This window comes from Sarcophilus harrisii, chromosome 1, assembly GCF_902635505.1.
Source record: "Sarcophilus harrisii chromosome 1, mSarHar1.11, whole genome shotgun sequence".
Classification (NCBI taxonomy): Eukaryota; Metazoa; Chordata; class Mammalia; order Dasyuromorphia; family Dasyuridae; genus Sarcophilus; species Sarcophilus harrisii.
The window spans coordinates 115605175-115618827 of record NC_045426.1 but is presented as its reverse complement, the minus strand read 5'-3'; positions in this window follow the sequence as shown (position 1 = coordinate 115618827).

Genomic DNA, 13653 nt, shown 5'->3' with positions numbered 1-13653 from the left:
GTAGAAAGCAGGAAAGTAGTTCTCTTGCGTGATCCTGAATCTTTAATAACAAAGCCACTCAGAAAACAGTTCTGTGCTATCATTACCCATTCACTATCACCCACACCTCATGCAACCAGGTTCTCAACCTGGAGGTCATCCTTGACCTTTTGCTCACACTCCTAAATCCAATCTGCTGCCAAGTCCTGTTGATTCCACCTTTATAACATGTCTCAGATGAGCCCATTTCTTTCCTCAGACACTGCTGCCATGCTGGTGTGAGCCTGGTACCCGGACTATCACAATCGCTAGCAATGGGCCTCCCTGCCTCTCCCCCACTCCAGTCCATCCTCCATTCTTCTGTCAAGTGGATCTTCCTAAAGGCACACACCTGACTAATGAGCCTTCCAATGCCCACACTGGCGCTCCTTTGTATTGTTATTCAGTAAATTCCAGTAATTCTCTGCCCCCCCCCCAAACAAATATGAGGTATTCTGTTTGGGACTGGAAATCCTTCACAACTTAGCACCCTCCTACTTTCCAGACCTTCCTCCCCTTCCCGCAGTACTTTGCATCCACATCTAGTGGATGTTTGTCTCACAGCACACTTTGTCTCTTACCTCTGGCCAACCCCCACATCTGGAACCCTTCAACATTTCTTTGTCTTGGCTTCTTTCAAGAACTAGCTAAAATCTATTCTTTATGCCCTATATCCTCTAAGGCAATTTCTTTTTCTTCTGTTGGTTTATCTTGTATCTTGTTGGTGCAAAGTTGCCATCCACTTCATCAGACCACAAGCACCTTAAAAGCAGACTGCTTTTTCCTTTCTTTGTTTCTAGTGCTCAGTACTGTGGCTAGCACATGGTAGGTATTTGAAGAACACTTCTTGATTTGACACAGCTCCCAGGCCAAATGAATGGAAGAAAAGGCAGGTACCTGCTAGGGTACCTTCAGGTACCCCAAGGGCTGAAGTGAGAGAAGAAAGGCACAAGATTCCCTAAGACACATCAAGCAACATGGAGTTATGGTACAAGCTACTCTACACTCTCCCTTCTTCTGTACTCTAGGAGAAGAGAAGAGGGGAAATACTTTGGAGAGGGGGAGTTAGAATTCCCATTGTAAAGATTATGTAGTCTTATGTCACTTTAAAAGACAAATCTTAAATTTTTTACAATCTGAATTTTAGTGATTCAGAAACATTTCAAACATTTCTGGCTTAGTTCGAAATGGACAAGGATAGGAACAGTAGAAATAAGCAGTGGTTCCACCCTCCCTGCACCCCACAAACCTATTTTACCTCAAACATCTTTACAAAATCAGCCCATGAGGTCACAGGAAGTTGTCGGCAAAGGTTACCGATGCTATGCCGGATGACCCCAAAGACAAAGAGATGTCAAGGCCAAGATGTCAAGATGTCATAGGGTGGGGCAGACTCTATAGTATATAACTGTAGGAATTCTGAAGAAAGTGATCTTGGTAAACCAAGGTGTGAGGGGTAGGAAGAATCCCTCGGCTACAAGGTAATCAGAATGAGTTGAATTAAAAATGGATAAGGTTTTGGCCCCAATGATTTAAGGAAACACATCAGCTTTCTGGGTTACTAATTCATCCCCTGAACTGACCCAGGAAAGTCATCCCTTTTCCTTGACTAAGTTCTGAATCTCATGTATTCCAGACTTTTAACAGGAGGTCTCTTCAGAACCCTGGGATTTAATTCATCTCGATTTGGTGATGTGAACCCTTCTTTTTCCTTCTCTCCTGAAGTAACTGAGTGAACTACACTCCATTTTGTGACTCACTTCTGGCTTCTACCACACTCTGCTCTCAGTTCTCTAACAAATTCCTTTTTTGCACTATGATGTAAATGACTCTATTCTGGACAATACTCAATTCAACAATGATTTACTTAAAAGTTTTATTACTGTTTGTTTTTACTTCCTAGCCATTTATGAATATACCAGCCTCTTCTCCCTTTCTTGGTAATAAAGAGGGAAAAAAAAAAAACATCCTAGCAATCATTTTTGAAACAGTTTAATAGAGTGTCCCTAAAGTCTTGGTATAGTTGTGAGCATTAATGGTAGTAGCAATGAAGTAGGAGAAGTGAAAGGGAGAAGCATACCTTGCTTTCTTGGACCCAGAAATTTGTTCACTGACTGATGACATGCCACTTTAAATATGTATAGGAGATATTTGGAATTGGCAGGAAAAAAAAGAGACCATTTGCTCGAAGTTGACATCTTCATCCATTCTGACCAATATAGCCAAGTAACACTAAAATCAAGAAAGAAAAACTAAGTATAAGGTCACTGAAACAACATGTGGTCATACTGTTATCATAATAAGACAGTCCAGATATTATAGTATCTTTGTATTGTGAAAAGAATTTAAATTTCCTTTATGCCAAGAGATTTCTATAAATAAATTAAAATTTATTCTAGATAAAACATGTGAGATGATAATTGAAGCCATGAGGACAGACTAAAGGAAAATATACAGAAAGAAAAGAGAGTTGAGTACCTTTTCCATTCGAGTTTAAATCTAGATTTTAACACATTATTTACCATTAGGCAAGTCCTTTAACTTCTCTGAGCTTTTATTTACTCATCTATAAAATGGACAAACATGATACTTGAATAACCTGCCTGATAAAGTCATCTTGATGATATTTTATAACCTGGGAGAGATAGTACAGTACAGTAGAAAGGTACAGTACAGTACCAGTTGGCCCTGGAGTTAGAGAACCTGGGTTCATATTTTGTCTTTGTCATTCATTGCCTTTTGTGACAAATCACTGCCCCTTTCAGCCTCAGTATCTCATCTATAAAATGAGGAGATTGGGTAATACCTTGTCACAGATGTTTTAGGGGGAGATTCCTTTGGTGGATGAGTTGGACCAGATGGCAGGGAAGATCAGATCAAACCCTCAAATTCTGCAATTTTTTGATCTGATTAAATGGTGCCTTGAGATCTATTACAGCTCTAATCTCCTAATCTTATGATCCTTTAAGCACCAAACCAGTGTGAGCCATCATTATGACTGCTGCTCATGTGGTGCTCAGACTTCACTGCCTGGCAGTGCATGTCCCTGCCCCATCTTCCCCACCTGTGCTTCCGCTCATCCCAACAGCGCCAAGCCCAGAGCCTCAGGGAGGATATTCACTCACTACCCAATGAATTAGGAGGCTTGACATAGAAGCTGACTTTCAGAAAACTGCACTGATTCTCCTAGGACCTGGCAAAAACAGCCCCCAAGCCAGGGGTAACTCATTCACACAGAACTTGAATGAATTATAGTATTTGGGAATAGAGACACTGTCAAAAAGGGGTAGGTAGGCTGTCTCTTCTTTGATATCTTTCAAAGGTTTTTGAACAAAGGAAGAAGAGGTCATTTGGAAGGCACCAGCTTTTCTCTGGGTAGTTCTTGGGTATCACCTCTCCATAGCAGCAGTTTCTGATAGGACTCAATAGCAGTGCCAGACAATCCATCACTGGCCATCAAAGGCAGGGAAATGTAGCCTTGTTGTCTACAATACAATAGCCTATTTTCCTGACACAGTTTCATATCCTTATCCCTACAGCCTAACCATTTCCTATTTGTCAGTGCTGTTGTTCAGTCATATCTGATTATTCATTGATCCCACTGGAATTTTTCTTGGCAAAGATACTGGAGTTACTTGCCATTTCCTTTTCCAGCTCATTTTACAAATGAGGAAACTGAGACAAACAGGTACGTGACGTGCCCAGGATCACATAAAGCTAGTAAGTGCCTAAAACCAGATTGGAATTCAGGAAGCTGAGTCTCCTTGACTCCAGGCAGGCACCCCATACATTGCCTCCTCTCGCTGCTATGCTAGGGGGTGGGGTGGCTATCCAAGCTGTGGCAGTGTCCAAGACAGCACTAAACTCAGCTCTTCCCCACGGTAGGCCCAGAATTCTGACCACTGCTCTCTCTAGATCCATAGCAAATGCTCATTAACCTGACTGGAGCCTCTTGCCAACAAATTATGATTTGGGGAGCCCTACAAAGAGAGAGGAGATGGGCAGCTCGTAACCTGGAGCAACCAGTTTGCTAGTAGAAGAGGATCCTGGAAAGAAACTGCACAGTTTATCTAGCAAGGCCACTAAGGTTTTCATTTGTCCTGTACCCTTCCCAAGAAGGACTATCCCCAGTCAATCTCTCTCTGGCCACTGGAGCGAGGCAGGGGATCCTGCACAGCCTGCACTTCAATCCAATTCACTTGCAGGTCATGGCGCCACTTCCCTGATGCCATGGGCCTTTTGAAGAATAAAAGACAAAAAACAACCTTTCCCAAGAGCAAATTGGGATCAAGACCCACGTTTTAAATTCTTCTCAGTTTTTCATACTTTATCACTTAGTTTTCTGGGCCTCAGTTTCTTCCTGTGTAAAATGAGGGGCTTGGGTTAAATCATACGGTCCCTTCCAATGCTGACTCCTAGGGATCCTATAAGCCTACAGGCCACACAGATATATGGGCCTGCCTGGGAAAATAAAGGCCCTATTTGCTGCGAGAAGCAAGATTTGGCCTTCAGAGACAGCCTGTCATCAGGCCAGGCCTTGCTAGGGTGACCGGAAATTGAAATGTCTGCTTAGACAAAAGAGTACCCTCAAGGACAGCTCTGGGGCCACCACCTGCCTGCCGCCAATAAATGACTTTTCCGAGATATGATTATGAAGCTATTTATTCTATAATTTTTTTCTCCCTAATAAAAGGCATCATAATAGAGAAGGGGCCTCGTAATCACATCTGTGTACTTTTCTAACAAAGGATATGGTGGTTGGTGATAATGATAATAAAAAAATTATGTTCATACATTTGCAACCTTTGTTGCCAAGTTATAAAAGATGCCTTGTATCTCTAGCTCATTAGCAGTTCAACTTTATTTTGTCAAAGGGAAAGAGTCAAGAGAGATTATGTTTCATCTTTAATATGGCTGTACAACAACAATGCCATTATCCTGAATTTCAGATGAATTTAATTGAACTCTAATGAACAAAATTAGTTGTTTTATGCAATTAGAATACCATTTAAATTGAATAGAAAATGAATAGATGGTAATTATGGGTGACTTGATTTTCCTAAAGACAAACTCTGGGCTTCTTTCTGCCCTTGTTTTCTCCAGACCTCTCCGTCTTCTCCCAGATGTGGAAATCTTTTAGTTTGTTAGGTCTTGTCCGACTTTCTAAAGGGCATGAGATCTAGAATCCATAGAGGGGGCAGAAGGACAAAAAGCTCTAAGACTCTTCTCTTCCCCCTCATTGTAGACTGTGGTTTGTCTCTCTTCTGTCCTTTCTCCTGAAAAGATTTAACAATAACAATAATAAGGAAGATGAGAATGGTGTTCATATGATAATTCCCTTTCCATAGGGATTTAAAGTTTACAAAACGCTTTTTCATATAATATCCCTGTGTGTAGAGGGCTGGAACTCTGATAAGATATATTTGAATCTAAAGACAACAAAGTACTTGAGGCTAATTACCTACTCAATATGAGATAATGATTCTATATAATATGGTAATGTGATGGCTCTCCTCATCGATTGGTGCTTACTGAATGTGTTGTAATGAGGTAATCAGAGGCAAGGATTGGAGGGCTAAGGGAGAAGGACAGATTCTCTTGACCAAGTACGCTGAGGAGAGAAGACTTCAGTCCAGACTCCTGAGTCCAGGATTCATCTTTAATGAGCTATATAACAGCTTGCCTGCCTTCTTCATTTCTCCCCCTAAAGACCAAGGACTTTGATTGATTCTGACTGATCCTGAGGCCCTCCAGAGAGCTAGCCCGGACATTATACCTGTGAGACAGAAGGTGCAATTACCATTATAGCCATTTTACAGATGAGAGGACTGAGGCTTTAGGGAAATAACTTATCCAGAACTGACAGATATCTCAGGTGCCAAGAATTGGAGCCAGGACTTGACCCCAGGTCACCTAAACTGAAGTCAAGTCTGTTTTTTTCCCCAGGCCATGCTTGATTATCTGGAAAAGAGGAAAGTTATGTTTTTGACATATAATTAAGGAAGCACACAAGATCCATCACGTCTACAGCATTTCCAGACAACTATAATCGTTCTTGGGCTTCTTGTGACATTCATCAACCCTACCATAAAGATGAAGGAAAACCTACCCACATCTCTTTTAAAATTTGTTTGAAGGCCAACTCTTCGAGCAAAACTGATCTCCCTGTTTTTTTTTTTTTTTTTTTTTTTACATGACCTCACTTAATGCTTTATCTGCAGTAGAATGCTGGGAAGTGAGTAGATTTTTAAATTTTTTATCTTTTATATTCAATAACCAAAACAAGTGCCTTGTAAACAGTAGGCACTTAATAACTTAAAGCAACACTGTGTTGCAGGGGAAAGAGCCCAGGAGGTGGACATTGAGGATCTAATTTTGAGGCCTGGTTTTGTCATTACCATGTAATACTGGGGAAATCACCTTTTCTGAGTATCAGTTTCTTCACCTGTAACAAAAGGCAGTTGGATTATATGAATCCCTTTTAACTCAAAAGGTCCCTTTTAACTTAAAAATTCTGATCCTATGAATTTTAACTATTTCTGTTATTTATCATGTCATATAGTATATATAACTCTCCATATGTGTCTTGCCTCCCTACCAGACTGGGAGCACAGTGAGGGCAAGGACTCTGTAATATCTAAGTAGGTATTGTGCCAAAGTTAATTGAGTATAATTCTTCCATTTGTAAAACGAGGGGGTAAAGCTGGATAATATTGAAAAAGTCCTTCCAGGAGCAATAATAATAATAGTTCATAATTTGTATAGTGCTTTAAAGTTTACAAAAGCACTTTTTTTTCATAACCACCCTTTGAGGTAGGTATAGCATCATTACACCCATTTTACAGATGAAACTGAGTTTCACAGAAACAAAGAGATTCACTTTAATAAGGGAAATCTCTGCAGTTGCACTGACAGAATACCCAGTGCCTTCTTTTAATTTTCCATTTGCCAGATAAAAATTCCTACAGGAAAGTCAAGGACAGAAGTTCCTATGGCAGCCATGCTCTTCATCATCCTTTCTTGCTGGCTCCTCAGAGAGCTAAGTTCTACCAGAGGGTCTGAGTTATTGGTGAGGAAGTTTTTCAATTTAATTTTGAAGGAAAAGTTGAATCTCTAAAGCCCTACAAATAGAAATGGAGCAAGCCTCGAGCGAGAAACTCCTAACATCTAAAGTGGCAGGCAGGTAAGCACAGTAGAAGAAAAGGCAACACTGGAACACAGGAGACGTGGCATAGGAGCCAGAGCAATTAGGCAAGAATTGGATAGAGCAGGTTCGGCTACTGTCTGGAGGAGGAAATCATTCCCCTCTCCGAGCTACCATCTGGCTCTCTCTGTGCTGTGAGGACTTAACGAGCCTCCTCAGACTCATTCCTATCCCTGTGGAGATCCGATGGAGTCGTTGCCTTCTATCTGAACATCCCACAGTAATGCCCCATTATCCACATGTGAATTAGTTACTTGGCAAATTACAAGTTAATTCCCATTAGGCCTAAGATTATTATCATCGTCATTATCATCAAAATGATTTTATCATTATTATGAAGCAGCATGGAGAATAGTGGGGATAGAGACTTGGCTTTAAAGCCAGAAAGACTTGGGTTCAAGTGCTCCCTCTGATATATATACTGATTGTGTGACCCTAGCCAGGTCACTTAACTTCTCAATATTCTAGGCAACTCTCTAAGACTATAAATGGCAGAGAAAGTGCCAGCTTGTATTAGTAAGGAGAGAGGAAGAGAATGAGCATTTGAATAGTGTCTATTGTGCCAGGAACTGTGCTAAGCACCTTTACAGATATTATCATATTTGATCCTCACAACAACCTTATAAGACAAGTGCTATTATTATCCCCGTTTTTCAGCTGAGAAAACTGTGTTGCTAGGGTCATAAAGCAGTTAAGTATCTGAGACTGGATTTGAACTCAGATTTTCCTGACTCCAACAGTCAGTGCTCTAGCCACTGTGTTACCAGCTCCTGGAGGGAGTTATAAAGTGAGTTTCTTCACCAATGAAATCACAGGTCTAGTTCCTGATTATTATTTTATTATTATTACTTTATTATTTATTATTCATCATCACTATTCTCTCTCTCTCTCTCTCTCTCTTTTTGGAGGAGTTCAGATAGAAACAATCCTGAGACAAATTTCCATCATGACATTATCCTTTTATATTATAATGTTCTTCCAATTATTGCAGCACAGGTTGACAAAACAAAAGCTTTTTCAGTTTAAAAGTATTCACCTATAAACATTCTCTGTAAGATCACTGAAAGCTTCCTGGGTCCCTCTGTCCCCTGCTTTTTTTTTTTTTTTTTTTTTTTTTTTTTTTTTAAACAGACAGGTTTTTCTGTTTTTTTTTTTTTCTCTCGTGTTTTTTTTAGCTTTTGTTCTGATTTTTCTCTCCCAACATGATTCGTGAAGAAATGTATATTAAAAGTTAAAAGAAAAAGAAAACAATTTTTAAAAAAAGGAATTTAGTCAGCAATAAGGCATCATTAGTTCATTAGGAACTTAGTCCAGCCTTATGATGCTTTTCTCTTTGTTAATAAGATGGTGAGTTCTACTAGGGAACTCAGCCCTTGTCTTTCCCTTAGATAATCACCAAAAATTCTTTTAGGAAATAAGTCTGCAATCAGCAGTGTAATGAAATCTTTCCCTCTTGTTTTGGGAAAACAAACAAACAAATAAATAAACAAACCAGACCTGTGATTCCAAGTATACAAAGGAGATCCTAATGAGGAACTTCCATAAATCGCTGCTATAATCCTACCTTCTATAAGACACCCTTCCCAGACCTCCTTAATGCTAGGACCTTTCCTCTGTTGATTATCTCCATTTATTCTGCAGGTATCTTCTTTGTGCAGTGTTGTTTGCAAATTGTTTCCTCTTAGTATTAGACTGTGAGCTTCTTGAAGGCAGGTACTGCTTTTGTCTTTCTTTATATTCCCAGTGTTTTGAACATTGTCTGGAAAATAGAAGACACTTCACAAATGCTTGTTGATTTGTTGACTCTCCAAGGCAAAAAAGCACTTTCTTTGAAGGTTATAATTTTAGAGTGTTTTAGGAACTGAGATTAAGTGACTTGCCCAAGAAATCAGTGTCAGAGGAGGGCAAATGAACCTCCTTTTTCCTGTCTCTGTGGGCAGCAAAGTGCACAATGACTACAGCCACCTGGGCCTGGAGTCAGGAAGACTCCTCTGACTGAGCTCAAACCCAGCCTCAGACTCATACTAGCTGCTTGACTCTGGAAAAGTCACTTAACTCCATTTGTCTCAATTTCCAAGAAATCCCTTAATGGGGTCAGGAAGAGTCAGACAAGACTGAAGTGACCAAACACATGCCTAATTCTGAGGCTGACTTAATTCACCAAACCCTGCCACCTCTCTCAGAACAAATTGAGTAGCAGATAGGAACGATTTGTACCACATCTTCCCACATAATTTTGACCTTTTCTCTTTGATCTCAAGATTATAGAAATATAGAAAATTCCAGGTATGGATTTTGACATTATGAGAATTGGGTAAGGTGACTTCTATTAAAACACTGCTCTTAAGTTTTTAAGAACAACGCAGCAATGCCATACATAGGCAATATTTGATCTATGAATAATGATGTTGTTCAGTTCTCCAGGATATTTTCAGATCTGTAGTATGGGGATTTGTCATCGTTCAGTCCATGAAAGATAACTAGTTATCACTGTGTGCCTGGACTACAACAATGGCTTTTGGTTGGACAACCTGACTCGTGTCTACACACTCTTCACTGAGCTACCAAAAAAATCTTTCCAGATGATGGAGGTCTGACCATGTCACTTACTCATGAAATTCCAGCGGCTCCCTCTCATCTCTAGAATCAAATATAAAATCTTTTTGGCATTCAGAACTCTTCAAAATCTGGCCCCTTCCTACCTTTTCAGTCTTCATAACTTACTCTAATTCAACTAATCCAATAAACATCGATAAGCACCTACTTTGTGCCAGGCACGGTACTAAGCCCTGGAGATACAAGTAATAAAGGAAATCTGGCCCCGGACTTCAAGTAGCTTACAATGTAAAGGGAGAGACAACACTTAAATGGAGACAGGAAAGCATAGGAGGAAGGAACCCCAGGAGTAGGCTGACATCTTGTTCCACAACATTGAAATCAGGCAGAGCAACAGAAGCAAAATGGAGTGAATGGAGAGTCCAGTTTCTATCTTCTATAAAGGAAGGCATTGGGGGGGAGTTTGTTATTCTGTTCCTCTCCCCCATCCCCCACCCCCAGCCCTCCAATCAGAGAAGAAAGGAGAATGAAAGAGGTGATATCAATCAAGGCTTGAGTTAGCAGCCCGATAATGACTTTAGAAGTGATGAACTTAACCTGGGAGGGATAACTTGTTCCCTGGAGTTAAACCAAGTAGAACAGAAGATGCAAAGTAGAGCAGTTACTTTTGCCCCTACCTATTCAGCAATACAGTGATTTGACCTTCTTGCTGCTCCTCATTAAGACACTGTTTCCTAAATCTGGGCATTTTCCCTATTGTCATACCTAGAATTCTCTCTCCTTACCTCTTTCTCCCGACTTCCTTAAATCCCACTTTCTTTATTAAGTCTTTTCTGGGTCTCCTTAATCTAGAGTTTCCCCCCTGGGATTATATCTAATTTGTTCTGTATATATCTTGCGTCCTCCATCAGGTTGTGAGCTCCGTGAGAGAAGAGTTTTTGGCATTTCTTTGTATTGTCAGGGTTTAGCATGATGCCTGGCACATAGATGATGTATAATAAATACAATCGTCTAACTTCTGATGGTGTAATTTTTGCCATCTGATCATATAATTTGGAAAGTGCTAAATTTTTACAAACTACAGTGAAGTGTTACATCATTTCTACTATTTTGTTGAATAAGGTACATTGATCACACAAGTCTGGGATCCTTAAATATAAACCTGTAATTTCTGATTGCAATGACCTGGTCCTGAATTCATAAACCTTTCTATTTCCACAAACAAAAATACACGACTCAGCTATTTGATGCTTCTTTTTTGGTATATTATTGACTGAGTTGGTATAGATTTTGCCCAAGTAGGACCTTTTAATTCTATTCTGGGATCTTAGTTATTTCATAGGCTTCATTTGAAGGGTCGTGCAGTGTGGATAGATTGGTGGGCCTGGGGTCAGGGGATTCTTGTTTAATCATTTCAGTTGTGTCCAACTCTTTATGACTACATTCTGAAGTTTTCTTGTCAAAGATACTGAGTGATTTGCCGTTTCCTTCTCCAGCTCATTTAACAGGAACTGAGGCAAACAGGGTTAAGTGACTTGACCAGGATCACACAGCTAATAAGTATCTGATGCCAGAGCTGAATTCAGGAATATGAGTCTTCCTGACTGCTAGCTCAGCATTCTCCTTACTGTGTCAAACATGTCCTTTGAACCTCAGCAAATCATTGAATCCTTATTTATCTAAGTTTCTTCAACAGTAAAATGGGGATCACAATATTATCCCCTTTCATGGTTGTTATGAGGATTCAATGAGATATCTCTTAGGCACAACACAGTGCCTGGCAAATAGTAGTTGTTTTATAAATGCTTTTTTCCTTCTTTTTTTCCTCATGACAGAGTTGATTGGCTAGTACTTAGAACTGGCCCATCAGTAAATATATGAGATAGAAATTAAAGATAGTCAATGAGTTTGACTCAAAGCTGAAGAGTAATCAGAGATATGACTGGATTACATTTGAGAAATTGCACAGTGCATATGATTTCAAGCTATGCCTAGGTACCGAAATCCATTTCTTCAATGAAAATGTGTACTAGGCAAAGCCGAATGGTTGTGAACCTTACAACACCAAGATCTCTGAGGAATCATAGTCGTAGGTGATGCAAAAGGCAAGGGAAAAATGACTGATGATTACAATTAGGCTGCAGCATGTTCCCATGATTTATATTCAAGTTACAGAAGAACACATATTACTGAGGAAAGGCATGTCAAGAATAAGAAATAATACATATTTGTAAGCTATTGCTATGCTGGTAGCCACTTATCTGTGTGAACCATGGTAGGTTATTTAACCTTCCTGAAACTCAGTTTCCTCACTTGTAAAAAGGGTACAACAATATCCAATAGAGTTGCTGTGAAGAAATCCATTGTAAAAAGAAGTGTTATATAAATTTTCTATCATTGGGAGGGACAATGTGACAGATTAAAAAGAAATAACGCTATGCTTAATATCATATCAATATGAAAGTCCAGCTACCACTGAGAAGAGAACTGCTTAAAGCATAGAGAAGGTTAGGGTCTAAACTCTGTCTGGTAACTAGTTCTGGTCCAGTTCTTGACTGAAGGCTGCTTGGCTAATGCTGAGTTGAAAGCCAGACCTGGTTCACCAAGTTTCACTCTTGAGATTGACAGCTCTTCTGAGCTCCAGGCAATTACCAGGTTCAAGCTATGATAGTACAGCAGCTAAAAAGAAAGTCTGGGCCTAGTTAGCTGCAAGCTGGAACCATTGGTGGCCAATGATTTGTCTTCCTTTAGAACAATTGCTTTTATCAAGCTGGAAGAAAACTCACCTCCATACCAAGAAAGAATAGGTGTGATTTGAGAGGCACCAAGAAGAATCCCGTGCCCATAACAGCTTTCCCCACTTGCTATTAGAAATTAGCAAAAACATGAATTAGAAATTCAAGTTCTGCGCCATATAGCTGACAGCAGCCTCTTAAGAGAATGAGGCAGAGGATAGATCATGAGATTTAGAAGTGAAAGGAAACTTAGCTGTCAAGGTCAAACTCTTCATTTTATGGAGGAAGAAACTGAGGCCCAGAGAAGAGAAATAATTGGACTCAGACTACACAACAAGACAGGATTTGAACCCAGGTCTTCTTGCTCCAAAAATCAAACTCTTTCCTCCATATGGAGATGAGATGGGATGGTCAAGAGCAATAGAAGGAGGGGGAAGAAAGTGTGCGGGAAGCTTGCTTAGCCTTCCTGGCAAGTTGAAAAAGGTCAGCCCTGCTAGATCATGACAATTAGCATACCCCAGAGTGTGAAGGAAGTTAAGTTGGATGGAAAGGAAAGCAGACTCTGTTAGGCAAATGAGGATTTCATTCATTCATTCATTCATTCATGTATATATGCAAACATTCATTCATTGAACAAAAGGTTTTTGAGTGCCCAATATGGCTAGATGCCACAGGAAGTACCAAGAAGAGCAAACCCATTTCTCTAAGAATCACCTCTCCTAACTGTGCTAGGTTTACATAGCTACACTTTAGAGCTGCTAGATGGCAATCTACCCACGAGATCTTGAAACTCTTTCTGCTTGATCCGTCAGCTGGCCAAGGCTGCCACAGCTTCTTCCCCACAGCTCTGACAGGGAGCAGACTGGGCAGTCCTCTTTGTACTTCCTTGCTTTGGCCTCCTCTCCTGTTAGGAACTTTTACTGTCAGTGTTCATAAGACTGGGAAAAATTAAAGGCAGAATTCTCCTTGCAACCACAGCATATCCTTGTTTTTTTTGCATACTTTTCTCTATCCCCTCCTGTTACCCTTGATCACCCACTCCTTACCCTCAGGCCCAAGAGGCCAGATAATGGAAGTCTGATTTTTTTCAGGGGAGCTCTTAAAGTTATTCAAACTACTGATATAGAACTAAAAATGCCC